The 16333-nt window shown below is 52.0% G+C and overlaps 1 pseudogene across 1 annotated transcript; it reads left to right on the top strand.

Annotated features, from left to right (window-relative positions):
• Positions 1-5634: 5634 nt before the first annotated feature.
• On the top strand, positions 5635-9963 carry LOC309652767 (ADP/ATP translocase 3 pseudogene; annotated as a pseudogene). The gene is made up of 2 exons: positions 5635-5646; positions 8084-9963. The product of its transcript is annotated as an ADP/ATP translocase 3 pseudogene (transcript).
• The last annotated feature ends 6370 nt before the right edge of the window (positions 9964-16333 follow it).

Below are 16333 nucleotides of genomic sequence, written 5' to 3' on the forward strand. Positions count from 1 at the left end.
CTGCCCTCTGCTGGTGGGAGGTCCTAGTGCGGTCACAGACTTGGAATCTAGCCCCCTGTCTCTGTGAGCCTGACGGTTAAAGCTTCTCTCCTCCAGGCTTTTAAGGGTATTTGAAACAGTAAAGACAGTCCGATATACAGGTAATTTTCCTTAAATGCTTAGGAGCGTTTGATTAGTTTTGTGGCCAATGTTTAAAGGTTTGGGGAAAGTTACTTTGTCAAATCCAAAACTAACAAGGGAATATTCATTCAGAGGAATCTTGGCCATTTGTCTTTCTAAAGTTATTATTATTCACTGGTTCCTTTAAAGTTCATAAGATTGGTTTAAAGGGCATTAAACAGAGTACAAATAGCAGTGACTATTTCTATGTCTTCCCCCTTTCCCCTGAGCCTGACATACAACCATAGGTGGCCTCTGAGGTGGTCTCGGGCATCTTGATCTCCAGTCAGTCTCTGTCTCCATTTTCCCAGCATCCTGCCATGCACAGTCATCCCGTGTCCCCTAGATTTCTTGTGCACCATGGTGATGGCAGATTCATTACAGCTTTAAGATTCTGCCAAAGTGCCACTAATTAATTAAGAATTTATTAATATGGTCCCTCGAATCATTGGCCTCTGACCAAGCCTCTCCCCTGGAGTGCTCGCTTAAAGAATGAGGGCCCTGTAACTCTATTTACTGTTGCCTTCCTTTGTCTACCTCACAAACCACTCACAGGGGAGTAAACATTGATCCAAGTCCTCAGATTCCCCTTTAATTTCTCTTCCCATTCCTCAGTCTCAGGGAGATCCCCAAGGTCAAAATCTTCATGCATTGTTCCTACCCCTGGAGCCTGTGGATCCAAGCATGTTGGCAATTGCCTTTCCAAAGCTCCTACCTCCTCTGTGACCATCTGACATTTAGCACTGACACACTAGGTGTGTATGGAAGTTGTGGCTGACACTTGAACAGTTAGACTTGGTCCTGTATGAGTTTTCTATGGCTGCTCTAATGAATTACCACAAACTGGGTGGTATAAAACAACAGAAATTTATTCTATCACAGTTCTGGAGGCCAGAAATTCAAAATTATTATCACTGAGCTGAATCCAAGGTTGACAGGGCTGAGCTACCTCTGGAGGCTCTAGAGTAGAATTCTTCTTTGCCTCTTCCAGCTTCTGTTGGCTGCCAGCATTCCTTGCCTTGTGTCTGCATCACTTCAAGGTCCGCCTTCAAGGTCAGCATCTTCCAATCTCTTTGTGCTCCTTCACAACACCTTCTCCTCCTCTGTATGTATATGTGTGTGTGTGTGTGTGTGTGTGTGTGTGTGTGTGTGTGTGAGAGAGAGAGAGAGAAAGAGATCTCCTCTGCTTCTGTCTTATAAGGACAGTTGTGATTGGATTTAAGGCCCATCCTGATAACCCAGGATAAGCTCCCCATCTCAAAATCCTCCCTTCCCCTGATATCTTCTGTTGGAAAGTTCCTGCAGATAATTGTGTAATAAATCCACACAGTAAAACAAAGTCTTGGCTTTCTGGTTGAAAAATTATTCTTGACCTTTATATACCCGTCCCCCAACCTGGGAGCTAATAGCTCCTGGCCCCAGGTTTGAAAGGAAAGGGTGATTCTTACAGCCATCAGTCACTGAGAGTCCTCCATAGGAATAGTCTTAAGCTTCTCATATGCTTCATAGTGTCACACTTGCAAGACAAACAAGCTTCTCTCTTATTAATATAGACTTTGTCTCATGACATAATATCAATGTCATAACATGCCATTCTTGACGTAAATTATGCAGGGGTAAGGATGGAGAAGAATAGAGCACATGAAGGGGATGCAGAGTCACACTCTGTCATCTTCAGCTCCGTGTGTAATATTGTGTCCAAAGTTTGCATGTGTACACACCAAACGATAACAATGTTTACCTTTGAGGAAGAGGGCGAGGTTCAGGAAGGGGGTCAAAGATGGACTTTTGCTCTTTACTCAATTGTATCACCTAATATTGTAAGCACTGAATAAATGTTTTGTCCAAGTAAAAAAATAAAAGATAAATATATGTGACTTACCAATCAAGAGGGAAAACAAGACACAAACAATACTTATAGAATGATCCCATTTAAATAAAATAAACCAAATTTTATATATATATATATATATATATATATATATATATATATATAGTTTATATGTATGAATGTTAAAGGAATAGGCAGAGCTCTGGAAGGATGTTCACTGAGAGGTTGACAGTGTTCATCTCTGTGGAGGGTAGGGGACAGAGGTGGGAGTGTGACTCTCGGTATTTCTTCTCTACACTTCCCATTGTTTGAATTCTTTACAATGAAAATATAGTCAGGGAGTATGGTGGTTGATTTTATGTGTCAACTTGGCTGGGCTGTACTGCCCAGTTGCTTGGTTAAACATGTCTCTAGATGTTGCTGTGAAGGTATTTTTAGATGTGATTAACATTTGAATCAGTGGACTATAAATAAAGCTGATTATTTTCCATAATCTGAGTGCACTGCATCCAAAGAGTTGAAGGTCTTAAGAGAAAAGACTGAAGTCCCTCCACGAGGAAGAAATTCTGCCTCCAGACTGCGTTCGGACTCAAGCTGTAACATTAACTCTTCCCTGGGTCTCCAGCCTACCTGCCTGCCCTGAAGAAGTCAGGTATCTATATATCTATATCTATATAACTGTTTCAAACACGTACATTGGAGCTGAAAAGGCCTGGCTTGGAATTCCAGCTTCACCGCTTCTAACTGTGTCCTTAACCAATTCAATTCAACTTTATAGATTTCCACTTACTCATTGGTATAAACAAGGGAAATAATGGAAATAATCATTTGCATTACTCTGAAAATCAAACGATACTGTGCCTGGTACACTGAGCATTATCACAGCTCAGCAAATGCCATTTATTGTGATTTAAAATGTTTTTCATTTTATGGTAAGAAAGCAGTAGGAAGCAATTGAAGGGTTTTGAGCATGGAAGTAACATACTATGATTTGTTTTTTAAAAATAATTCTGGCTGCTATATGAGGAACGCATAAGAAGGAGGCAAAGTGGATACAAGATCAATTTAGGAGGCTGTTGGACTAATATAGGGGATATATGGTCTTAATTTGGACTACATGGTGGTAGAAGAGATGAGAACAGGTGGTAAAATTTGAGAAACATTGAAGGGGTCATGATTTTATTGATTTGACTTCTGCTTATGGGTATGACAGGGTAGTTTTTGGCAGACGAATGCTCCTATAGAGAACCACAGGAAAATCCCATTAAAACATGACACGTGTCCCCACCACAAAAAATAAATGATAATTATGTGATGTGGGCTTCCCTGGTGGCGCAGTGGTTGAGAATCTGCCTGCCAGTGCAGGAGACACGGGTTCGAGCCCTGGTCTGGGAGGATCCCACATGCCGCGGAGCAACTAGGCCCGTGAGCCACAACTACTGAGCCTGCGCTCTAGAGCCTGTGCTCCGCAACAAGAGAGGCCGCGACAGTGAGAGGCCCGCGCACCGCGATGAGGAGTGGCCCCCGCTTGCCGCAACTAGAGAAAGCCCTCGCACAGAAACGAAGACCCAACACAGCCAAAAATAAATAAATAAATAAATAAATAAATAAATAAATAAAATTATGTGATGTGACAGACATGTTAGCTAACCCTAAGGTGGTAACACATTGCAACATATAAATGTATGAAGTCAACACACTGTACGCCTTAAACTTACACAGTTATACGTCAGTTATATCTCATTTTTAAATGAATTTTTAAAATAGCAATAATGTAGAATAGCGGCCGGAGGGTGGACTAGGGCTGAATGTAAGTGAGGAGGGTCGGGGGGCTCTGTACCTAAAGCTCACCTTCATGGTGCGTTTGTTACCGACTCCAAGCTCATACTATTCGGCACATGACAGGCCACTAAATGGAGACACAAGGTGTTGAGGCAAGGAACAGCGACTTTATTCAGAAAGCCAGCAGACTGAGAAGATCGCAGATTCATATCCCAAAGAACCATCTTCCCCAAGGTAGAATTCAGGCTTCTTTTATACTAAAAGGGGAGAGGGTGTGGCTGGTTGCTGCAGACCTCTTGGTGCTGGCCAGACCCCAGAGAGGATGTGATAGTCCCTTGTTCTTGTAGGCGTCCAGGTAGGTCAGGTCACGGAGTTCCTGTAAACCTTCAATAAGACAAATGTGATTTTCTGTTCTATAACTTTTTATGTCTATATGAATGAAAGTGTTATGGCTTTAAAGGTTAAGCCTGGGAGGCAGAGCCTTGAGAAAAGACTATTGTATATTTCAGGCTATGGGCAGTGTTCTTTTACCGATTGAAGAGACAAAGGTTCAGAGCCAGCATGACTAAGCACAGAGGTTAGAGCTAAAGGAATAGATCGAATATGGAGTCAGGTTTGTTCTCCTCTGTTACAGACTCATGGGCGTTTGGTTTTCTACTATTCCTTGGACTGTTAATGTACACGATACATTATCTTTCTTTTGTATATATGCAATATTTAATAATAATAACATTCTAAATAGCAAAAACAATTTTAAAAAATATGATGAAAAAGATCGGTTTAAACCACTGGAGACCTACTGAAGTGATCGGAGCTTAAGGGGCCAACGTGCAGGAGAAAGGAGAACCATGGAAAGGTACACTGATATTTTGCAGCTTCTTCTCCTCTGGGGACATTTGCCAATTCTAGGGCAGTGAAGGAGGCTGAGAATCCAGGCTTCATCCAGGTAGATGGATATATCTGGGGACCAAAAAACCAGCACAGCTTTCAGTGGTCTCACAGGCCTGGAGACACAAAATTGGAGACTTAAGGAGCCAAGATTGCAATGACAAAGAAGAGGTAGAGGACTGAGTCAGAAGCTAAGGAGCTAAGCAAAAAGCCTTTCTAAGACAGAGAAGAGTTCTGTCTCATGTTAAGAAAAAGAAGTAAAAGGTATTCATTATTAGAAAAGAAGTCAAACTGCTGTTATCTGAAGGCAACATTTTCTATGTAGAAAAATCTCATAGAATCTACCAAGAAAAAGCTGCTAGAAGTAATAAGTGAGTTTAGCAAGGTTGCAGGATACAGGAGGGAGGGACTTCAAAGGGGTATGAGAAAGCTTTATCAAACTGTACACTTTAAATATGTGCATTTTAATTATACCTGAGTAAAGTCATTTAAATAAAGATTAAGTGAAGAAGGAGATGGCTGACAGATAGGGAGAGACAGAGAAAGGCAATGCCTGAAGGCCCTGAAGAGGTTGGAAAATGACCACAGCGGGGAGTCTGTAATCAGAGTGGGAAGCTTGAATCACTGAATATCAAGGTGGGGGCAGTTACATGAGATGACAAAGCCTGGAAAGTGACAGCAGAAGTGGGTGGCTGAGGTAGAGGTCACTTTTGTGCCCACTGCATGCTCTGTTCTTTTTGCCTGAGCACAACCTCCCTCACTCTTTGCCTGGCCAACTCCTACTCATCCTTCAGGTCTCAGCATTCATGTCCCTTCACCAAGGGCACCTCAACTGGCACTCCTGCCTCCATCTAACTTAAGTTCCTCTCTAACACACTCTTGTAGCAGTCTTGTAGTACTTGCCTTTCTCAAGCACTTAACATAATGATTACATATGTATTTGTGCAATTCCTCCCGCAATTCAAAGCTCCATGATGGCGGGAACCGTGAGTGGTTTCGCTATCCATTGTGTCTCTGGCACCTGGGGCAATGCATGGCAGAACATAGCTATATACATATGTATTGAATACATATTTATTAAATATGTAACAGGATGTTAAATGGAATGTTGCCTGTCTCCTCAGGGTTTTAGCCCAAACCTGAGGACAGGAGGTGCTAAGTCCCTGCACGGTCTCCGTTCTCAACAGAAATACATCAAAATGCTTGTTATATAAATCAGCCTCAGATGGCCTCTGTGTATTGGCCCCTCGCTTTTCTATTTCTTCGTTGCAGGCTGAGATTCATTAGCTCAAAATCCCACTGGTGCCAAACTCCAGTTTTTACACATTAAATTATTTTTAAAATAGTCCAAACTAGCAGATTATTAGTCAGTTAGGGCCTGCCTGCCTTGCAATTCCCAGGACACCTTACCCCACATCCGCTGGCCATGGATAAGACGCCAAGCCACTGCTGCCCTTCAGAATTCTCTGACCTAGAGACTCCCTGCCATGCTGCTGAGTGCCATCACCAAGACATTTAAGCCTCCTCTCTGATTCCCTCTCCCTTAACAGTTACCTTACCCTCCTCTCCTTCTGGGTGGTGTTTCCTTAGCCCACCCATAAGCCTCTGGATGGTCTCATGCTACGGAGCACATGCAACCCAATAAAGCTCGTTGCGTGTGATCAGCTCCCAAATCCCTCAAACAAACCCCCTACGGTGCTGAATTTACTAAAATATGGTAAAGCCACTGCAGCAAGCACCATCCCATCAATGCTATTTAAGAGAAGAGAAAATATTTCGAAGGTAATTTTTAAAGGAAATTTTTAGGAGGAAAGAGTGTTTTGGCTTTTCTCCTACCTTTGCCATGGAAGAAGAGACGGAGTACTCTCTTGCCTCAAATGAAATGTGTCAGTTCAGGTCCTCCAGGAAGCCAAGATGGAGTTAGAAAGTGCAAAAGATTTATTGAGAAAGATAAAGGGGGGTAGGCAGGAAGAGCCTTCAGACCACAGTGAATGTACGACACCTGTGGGAGGAGAGGGAGCTAGAAGAAGGGCTGGAAGGGAGCGCCTTAGACGATGGTGCAGCTTTGAGAAAGTCTTGGCCAGCCCACTGGGAGCTCTGGTGCAAAGACGGCCCATTGAGGAGTCCCACACTGAGCAGAAATGATTCTGGTAGCCCTGCTGTGCTAAGTCGTAGACTGGGTGCTGCCTGGGAATAGCATGACCTCTGTGCAAGTGCTGCAGTGGATCCTGAAAGCATTGCATCTGGACGCCGTCAGCTGACTGAACTCCTCTCTTGAAGTGACATCTAAGTGGTGAGCTTCCGTAGCTGCCCCAGTCCACCCCTTGCGCCACACAGATCCACTGTTCCATGGACACATGTTCAGGGAGCAGTTTCTCTGTGGCTCCCACGTGCCTGTCTTCTTGAGTGTCCACTTAGAAGAGAGAAATTGGTGGGAGGAAGTACAACGCCATTGATGCAGTTGGTCTTGCAGTTGTGACAGCTACTCGTTACCTCCCTCCTCCACCGCCCATTCTAGGCTTCCCTCACCCTCTGCTATCACCTCTGCAGTCTTGGTCACTCTCCTTCATCCCTGAGGCCTTAGTCCCTGGCATCCATACCCTTCTCAGGGCAGAACTGCTGCACTTGGCCATTCACAGGCACAACTGGGCAGATGAGCACCAAGTCACCTAAGCACATCATCTGTGTTGCGCACACATTGCTGCCTGCCGCAGCTGTCAGAGCAGTTCTGCCTCTTCCTTGATAAGTGTTGCTTTACCCCTGCTGAAATGGCGACTCTTCCTGCCTGCTGCTCTCTGGACACAGGGAGCAAAAAAATGCCGGGCAGCAGTCATATCTATAAGCACCACAGGACTCTGGCTGTGTCTCCTGGTGAGAGTGCACTGTCTTTAGGGACCAGAATATCCTCTCCTGCAAAGTCCAGAGCTAAGGAGATGTGACACACAATGTCCACCTGAGTAGGTCACTAGGAAAGATGGAAAGTGGGGCCACTCTGGCTTCCACCCCTTGTCTCCCAGTCCCACGTATTCTTCCTATTGGGGACACAGTGCCACATGGAGGTCTCAGATACAGTGCATATATTGCATTCTGGAGGATGGCACCCCGTCACTGCAGAGTATCGCCTCTAAGCATGTGCTTCAGCTGCACCTTCAGCAGGACATTGTGGCATGCTACAAAGCTAGCAGCTTCTGGGTGATGCAATGTGTGATACCAGAGGATCCCACGCTCATGCGCCCACTCAGACACATCCTTCAGTCTGAAGTATATCCCCTGACAGTATACCATCTTGTATGGGATGCCAGGCCTGCATTTTTGGTCCCAGCGGCAACAGGGCTGACCGGCAGCGCCCACCCTCCAGCTCTCTGTGCCTCCGCTCTGTTCTCCACTCACTGAGCTGCCCGTTCTGCCACCACAACGAAACAGGCCCTCTCCTTTGCCAAGGACTTCCTGGCCAGAGGCATTGCCGCCACCATCTCCCAGATGGCTGTGGCCCCGATGGATGGGTAAAACTGCTGTGCAGCTGCAGCACACCAGCAAGCAGATTGCAGCCGACAAGCAGTACAAGGGCATCGTGGACTGCATCGTGCGCATCCCCAAGGAGCAGGGCGTGCTGTCCTTCTGGACGGACAACCTGGGTCATCCACTACTTCCCACTCAAGTCCTCAACCCCGCCTTCAAGGATAAGTATAAGCAGAGCTTCCTGGGGGCCTTGGACAAGCACACGCAGTTCTGGAAGTATTTTGCTGGCAATCTGGCCTCTGGTGGGGTGGCCAGATCCACCTCCCTCTTGCTTCGTCTACCCACTGGATTTCACCAGAACCCACCTGGCGGCTGACTTCGGGAAATCTGCCATCGAGTTCAAAGGATTAGGAGACTGGTGCAGATCACCAGGTCTGATGGCATCCGGGGTCTGTGCCAGGGCTTCAGCGTCTCCGTGCAGAGCATCATCTACCAGGCCACCTACTTTGGCATGTACGACAGCGCCAAAGTCATGCTCCTTGACTCTAAGAACGTGACAGCGGTGGCCAGCATGGTCTCCTACCCCTTCAGCACCAAGTGGTGGCAGATGATGATGCAGTCAGGGCACAAAGGAGCCAACATCATGTACAGGGGGGGCCCTTAACTGCTAGCAGAAGATCTTCAAAGACGAAAGGGGCAAAGCCTTCTTCAAGGGCGCCTGTCCAACGTCCTCTGCCTCATGGGTGGTGCCTTCATGCTGGTCCTGTATGATGACCTGAAGGAGGTCATCTAGGCCCCACCCCGCTGGACACACAGACCAAGAGAACCACGTAGAATACTTAACTTTTATGGACCATTGATCTTCGAGAAATTTCACCATGTTTGTGGAGACGTGGAGGTGGCTCTGGCAAAAGGCTCATTGTGATCACGACCATTGGCACCCTGTGTCCGTGTACTGATTAGGGAGGGAGTGGAATCATGATGTCTTCACGGGTCCACAGGTGAGGCAGCTCCGACCAGACCTAGACTTCAGGTGGTCGTAGGACCAACTTCTATTTAAATATTTATTTTAAAAAATCATGTCTCCCATTTGTACTTAAGCATTATTATCTTTGGCACAGCCAAATAGTTGCAATTATGTTCAATGTTGGGCATTCTGCTGCAAAACAATAAAACCAGGACACAGACAAAAGAAAAACAAAAAACACCCCTTGTGCCTCCACCCTAACCCATTTTAGGGGTTTAGATCTTCCCTCCCCCTTTTCTTTCAGGGACATCCCTAGGTGTGGCTTGAATGTAATTGCCATCCATTTTCAACTTGTACCCAAAGACTAAGCAAATCCATCCAAAAGCCAAGCTTAGACCTTCTCCTCCTTCTTCATCTGGCTGTATGGGATCATGTGGCCATAGTGTGAGCTGGTATGACCGTGATGGGTAACATGAGGGCCTGTGCTACTGCTCACAAACCTTATACCTCTGTCCCTGCCCAGGCTGCATTCCAGATGCACCACTTCCATCCTACAGTGAGTTGCTGATCGGCCATCTGATTTTGACTTGACAGGACCCAGCTCATGATGAGAAAGAAGTTCCAGACACAGAGTCAGTTGGTGTCCCATAGTCAAGCATCTGTCTCTACCAGGGCCCAGAAACACACCAGAGGCTATTTCTAGAAAGACATATAATCTCTGATGCTGATGGCATGACCCTCCTCCAGAACCCCAGGGGACTGAGTGGCAATTCTCTTACAGGGGCTGACCTTGAACTTGACACTGCATCCTTGCCCATTACTGATACCTCTGACACCATGGGGTCTGTCATATAAGATGGTCCACACGGCTGTTTGCACTGCACCCCACCTCTGCTGCAGGTTCCTCTCCTGCACCCCACCTCTTATGAAGCTTCCTCTCCTGCACCCCACCTCTGCTGCAGGTTCCTCTCCTGCACCCCAGCTCTGCTGAAAGTTCCTTCCTGCACCCCAGCTCTGCTGCAGGCTCCTCTCCTGCACCCCACCTCTGCTGCAGGTTCCTTCCTGCACCCCACCTCTGCTGCAAGTTCCTTCCTGCACCCCAGCCCTCAGCCTTCTGCATCACCTGATACACGGACCGCAGCAATAATCCTGGGGCCTACCAGGTGTGCTGCTTTCTTCTTTGTGGTGGAGGATTCACGACGCAATGATTTGTCTCGTACTTTGGAGGGGGCATCCTGGCATGCCTCTGCTTACTGGACTCCTAAAACCTTCACTGAAATGTCAGGTCCCTGAATCTTCCTAGCGTTTATCTCCCATGCTCTTGAGCACATGTGTCTTAGAGAGGCCTCTTACTCTTCCTGTCCAATCAGTATGATGGTGTCAGTGTAACTGATCTGACTGATGTTCTATGGGCTGTCTAGATGATCCACATCTCTTTGTACTATGTTATAAGAGAGTACAGATATGACACAGGGCAGGAGAGTTAACATGGTAGTGGGCCAAACTGTAAATAAAGATGTCCACGTAACTGTGAACTGCTTCTTATCCTCTTTCTTTGGTTGGTTGGAATAGAAAGGAATGCACTCATCAAATCAATGGCCACGTAACATGGACCTAAGGCCTTATTCATCTGCTTGAGCAATTATACCACGTCCAGCACACAGCATCCACAACTGGGATTCCTAGTCGGTGAAGCCTGGGGTGTACAGTCACTCTACGGAATTCATCCAATTTCTGCAGTGAACAGACTGGCAAAGTAAATGGAGATATGATGGGGACCACCACCCCTACATCTTTCAGAGCGGCTCTAATCTCTGCCATGCTTCCTGTGATACTGTCTGTAATTGACTCTCTTGGTTGTGTGTGGGGGGGGTGGGGGGGGCAGTTCCATAGACTTGCACATAATTTCCACCAATGTAACCTGAGAGACAGACAGACCCCCACCCAAAATTTGCTTTGGACGTGGAGACCAATGACACCACACACACACACACCAAGAAGTCAAGAAATGGTTCATTACTTACAGAATCAAGGGGTCTCAAGAGAGCAGGACAAGCCTGTCAACCAGCTGTGAAGTGACTTGTGAGAGCAAGGATAGAGAGTGGCCTGAGATTTTACCATGGTGAGGAGGCGGGGTCGAGGTGAGCGTTTTCACATGTGGTCAGGGGCACACATGGTTCTAATCTCCCTCTGGTGCCAAAGGAAGGAGCACCCAGGCTTTCTTACCAGTTTGCCCAGACATCGGGCACAAGGGGAAGAGGGAGGGCTAGCTGAAAAGGAAAGGCCAGATTCTACCGAGAATAAGGGATGGGGGCGGTACTCTTCCCTGAACTGCTGGTGCTCTGGGAAATGGGAGCTCTTAGGACTTGAAATATAAACCTCAAAATTACCTGTGCTGTGCCTGGCCTTAATTCAGGGAGAGGTTTTGCTAGAAAGAATAAAAATCAAATAAGGCTGAAAGGCAGAACCTGACTGTGGAAAGGGAGACAACGAGAGCCACAATCATGTCACCCGGAGTGTAACAGTTGAGCTTTAGTTAAATGACACAGAGGGTCTGTCTGGCATCAATAGTAATGCTAGATGTCTACACAGAATCGAGGTGTTGGCGCACCATCATTAGCATCTGGGAGGCAGGAGGTTTGATGACAAATAGGACAGTTTAAGAGGCGCCCCTGCCTCACGTTTGGACTGACTGCCAGAGCTATCAGGACGTGTCCACCAGGCTCACCAAGGCCTTAGGGGTAAAAACTACCCACGAACTGGAAGCAATACATAATGTGATGAAAGAAGCACAGGTCCCAGACTTAAGAAGCCTAGCTCTGCAACTCGGTAACCAGGACACTCCCCTCAGTCCGCTTCTACTCACTTTCTACCACAGAACACGGAAAGGCTCCATGAACACTGAGCTAGGAAAAGGCTCCACCGCTCTGCAGGAGGCCCCTGCCCACCCCACTCCCCTCCTTCCCCCACCGCTTAGGAACAAGCCCCTTCCCCACGGAGCCCCAGCGCCCAGAGCAGGCATCTCCGCCCGAGGGCCCTCGTGGTTGGAGGGTCGAGCCGCCCTCCCCGCGAGTCCACAGCTCCCGGCCCCAGCCAGCTCTGAAGACCAGCGCCCAGTGCCCAGACACCGCCGACACCAGGGCTCCCCGCCAAACAGCCCCTTTGGCTCCTTGCGGGCACCCAGCTCCCTTCCTCTCTCCCGCCTCCGACGGCACTGCGGCGAGGGTGCACACGTGGTCGGGGGCGCTGCTTCAGCCCCGAGGACGGTGGAACCACCCATGTCCTCCAGGCCACGGGGGAAGGGCAGCCCGGCCCAATTGTGATCCTCGCGCGCCATCTAGCGGCAGGCGCGGGCACGACCGCGGGAGAAGCGCCGCCGAGGCCGCTCACGCCCACGGTAGCCATTTCGCTGTGTGGACGGTCGCGTTTCCCGATAGGCACCGGACACAAGCTCGGGACTGCAGAAAATGGCGGAGCGCGCAGGCGCACACTCGCCGAACGCAAACGCACACCCTCCCGGGGCACGCACGCGCAGGAGCACAAGGCACAGTCTCACGGTCAGGGAGGATACTCCCGGATGAGCAGTGCCTTCCACCCTGGCCGATGCCCTCCTCAGGCGGCACCGAGGGCCCCGGGGGTCCAGAGCCAGCCTCTGGGCAGGAAGGGGTCTTCCCGGGGCCCCATCTACAGCCTCCCACTCACAGCACCCCCCCCCACCCCACCCCCACCCCGCCTCCTGCCTGCTCCCAGGACACAGGAGTGATGCAGGGGAGTGGGACAGGGAGGGGGTGCCCCTGCCCCTCAGGGGGCCGCCCCGCTCGGGACTTAAGCTGGAGGACAGCTCTCCCTGCCTTTCCGAGACCTCACCCAGGGCCTGAGGGCTCTGGAACTCCTGCTGGGCGGCCCTCCTTCCCTCGGCCATCCCACACCCCCAGGTCCCCAAACGTCCCTCAGCGCCTAGACCAGGGCAGGCCGCTGCGGGCCGGCAGGGGTACACGGATCTCAGGCAGGTGGGCAGACACCCCCCCACCCCGGAATCCTGCACCGCGTTCCTGGCAGGGGCCTCTGACCTCACGCCCGGACCCTTCTGTGGCCGGCTGGTCCTTGGGAGGGCACGCGTGACCTCTCTGAACCGTCTGGGTGCCCCGAGCCCCCACAGAGCTGCCAGGGGTCCTGGAGCTTCGGGTCCTGCCTGCCGTCCCTCCCCCTCCCCCCGACGCCTAACCCACTGGTTCCCGGGGGCTCCCCGAGGTTCCTGGGGACTCAGCCACGGCCCGTGCCCACAAGGCCCTGCCGCCCGGCTCCGTCCAGCCCAGGAGACCACACGGACCCTCTTGGACCCTGCCCGGACCATACCTCCGTGCCGACTCGGGGTGCCAGGCCACTGCCGCTGCCCCCAGCCCCGACCCCACCACAGCAGCCCCTTCCCTCCATTGCCCACAGCACAGGCCAGGCTCAGCTGAAACTTTCAGGGAAATTTATTAAAGAGAAACATTGACTGAAACCATTGAACACAGGGCATAACAACACACAGAGGAACTTCTAACGGCCACCGGATCCAACGGGTCCCGGCCCCCCATCCCAGGGTCCCCAACAAGGTGCCTCTGCTGCACCCCACCGGGCGGCCCTCCATCCCCCCCCCCCAGTCTCCCTTCCTCAGGGCCCCGCGGGTGGCCTCTCGCCAGGACGATGGGCGCCGGCAATGCCCGCTGCCCCCGGGGCAGCCCCTCCCCCTCTGGCCCACATGCCCGGGGCCTGGCCCTGCCCTATGGCGGGCACAGGACGGTCCCACAGCAGGGCACGCGCCACCGAGCCGAGGACGTGGAGTCCCGAGGAACAACGGGGTGGCCCAGCAGAGCACAGGCCCCGGGGTCCTCCCGCAGACCTCCTGCAGCCCCGGTCCAGGTCTTCCTTCCCAAGGTCCCAGGTGGGCTCCCAGGTCCTGGGATGGGCGCTGGCTGTGACCTCGTCCATCCCGTCCTCCCCGCCGGCTCCTGGGACTGGGCTCGGGGTCTCCGCGCCGGGCCGGGGTCGGGGGGAACTGATCAGAGGAGAACACACGCACACTTCCACAACAAGAAGGAGCGCTGGGCCTGAATCTACGCCCAGAAAGCACACGTGGAGCTCACGACACTGGCCCACAGAGACCAGAGCCTTGGCTGGCACGTGGCGCACCACAGGGCTCCGCGGGGGGACGATGGCTAGGGTGTGAGTGTTGGGGGGAGGGGAGCGGGGGCTGGGGGGTTCCTTGACACCTGGGTCCCTCTGGGGACCTGGCCTGAGGTAGAGAAGCAGCGGCGTTTCCTGGAAAGCTTAGAGGGCCTCGCCCTGTCCCTCACACAGGTGCTGCGGGCCAACAGTGACTCCATGACTGTGGCGCAGTGCCTGGACACCCTGAAGCAGATCTTCGGGAGTAAAGAGGACTATAGAACCTCACATTTAAACTTCCTCCAGACATGCCAGAAGTCCGGAGAGAAAGTCTCTGATTTTTTGCTACGGTTAGAGCCCCTGCTGCAGAACGCCCTGCAGCACAGCCCCTGGTCAGTGAGAAGCGCAGATATGATTCGCCTGAAACACGTCCTGGCTCAGGCCTCCATGAGCACCGCCCTCCAGGGCAAGCTCAAGCTCCTGGAGCAGCGAAGGTGTGCGCCCACTTTCCTGCAGTTACTGAAGTTCATTCGAGATGAGGAGGAGTGGGAGGCCACCATGGCAGTGGCCAGGGAGAAGCAGAGGCAAGTGGGAAGGGGCTGCAGGGCCTCTGGCCCCCAGGTGCTGGCAGAAACCAGTGTCCCAGCCCGTCCGGTCATGGTGCAGGCACGGCTGTTTCGTGGGAGCAGCGCTGAGACCGTCCAGACAGGGGCTACCCTGTCACTGAAGCGCAGGCAGGTGCCGTGCCTCTGCGGGACTGGGGAGGAAGGCCAGAGCCAGGCAGCGTGTCCTAGGGCCGAGAACCAGCCCCCAGCAAAGCAGAAGCCTCAGCTTGCAGCAGAGGAGTTGGGAAACGAGATGGGGGCTGGGGCCATGAGCCACCCCAAGTCCGAGGAAGCATAGGCTCAAGATATCCAGGCACCCCCTCCCCTAGCAGGCAACCCAGATACTTTAACGAGGGGAAGGGGCAGTCCTCAGGAACAGTGGGGGCCTTGACTGGGGCAGAGGGGCAGGGCAGCCAGGCCCAGGCCCAGCCCCCTCGGCATCCACCAGCTGGAAGGGACTCCACCAACCAAGCCAAAGTCAGCTCAGGGAGGCACCGGCGACACAAGCGGGGAGCCTCCATACCCAGCACGAGGGGTCCCCGAGCCTCAGACAGAGACCCCAACACAGCAGAGGCTGAGAAAGGTATAGTCGGGGGCTCTGGCATCAGCCCTGTCTTCCGGCCACCCTCAGACGCCCACCCTGTGGGCTCTGAGCTAATGATGCTGATGGGCCCCCAGGCCACGCGGGGCCTAGAGGCGCCTCCCCCGGGGCCGCCCCTGCTGGAAGAAGCCAGCACTGGCGCTGGCGAGGAAGAGCTGCGGGGCAGAGAGGAGGTGCCCCGGAGGGGACACCGCAGGGTCCAGCCCGTCTTCAGGATCATCTACACCGCTCGAGGGGAGCCCCGCCCTAGGAAGGCAGCCCCCTGGAGCCTCTGCGCAAGTGAGGGCCGGGGGCAGTCTCCTCCCCCTGCAGCCTGCAAGGGCAATAGGGACAAGGACAGCAAACGCTGTGAGGAGACGATCCCAGGCGAGAGCGTTGGCTCAGCTTGGCAGGCAGGGCGCTGAGTACCTGGTGGCCCAGTACCCCACAACTGGCTTTGGTGTGAGTGGGGGGTGCAGGGAAGCGTTTGTTCCAAAGGAGGAGGAGGAGGAGAGGGAGGAGACGGAGGAGGGAGACATGGAGAAGAGGACGAGGGGCAGGAGGAGGAGGGGGGTCCGGGCAGGGTCCAAGAGAATTTGTAGGCGGGAGGGAAGAGTGTTTTGTTCTACCTAGGTTTGTGCATGGCCACTGGAGACCTGGGGCTGGCCTGGAGAACCACAGCTCACCAGCTGCCAATGCCAAGGCCAGCCCCGAAGCCTGCCACCTGGGAGCAGACCTGAGTGGCCAGCCCCGGCCTAGGTGAGGGGCACCTGCAGATGGCTGCCACCCACACTGGCCTGGGAGACGTCAGGGGCCACTCAAGGTGCCTGGGCCTCCCTCCCGAGAGGGGACCCCTATTCAGCGTCCCCTCTCTGGGGCAGGCTGCTCCCTGCGCTGGCAAGCCCAAATGTGTC

The sequence above is a fragment of the Balaenoptera physalus genome (genome assembly GCF_965194825.1).
Source record: "Balaenoptera physalus genome assembly, chromosome: X".
In the NCBI taxonomy this organism is placed as follows: domain Eukaryota; kingdom Metazoa; phylum Chordata; class Mammalia; order Artiodactyla; family Balaenopteridae; genus Balaenoptera; species Balaenoptera physalus.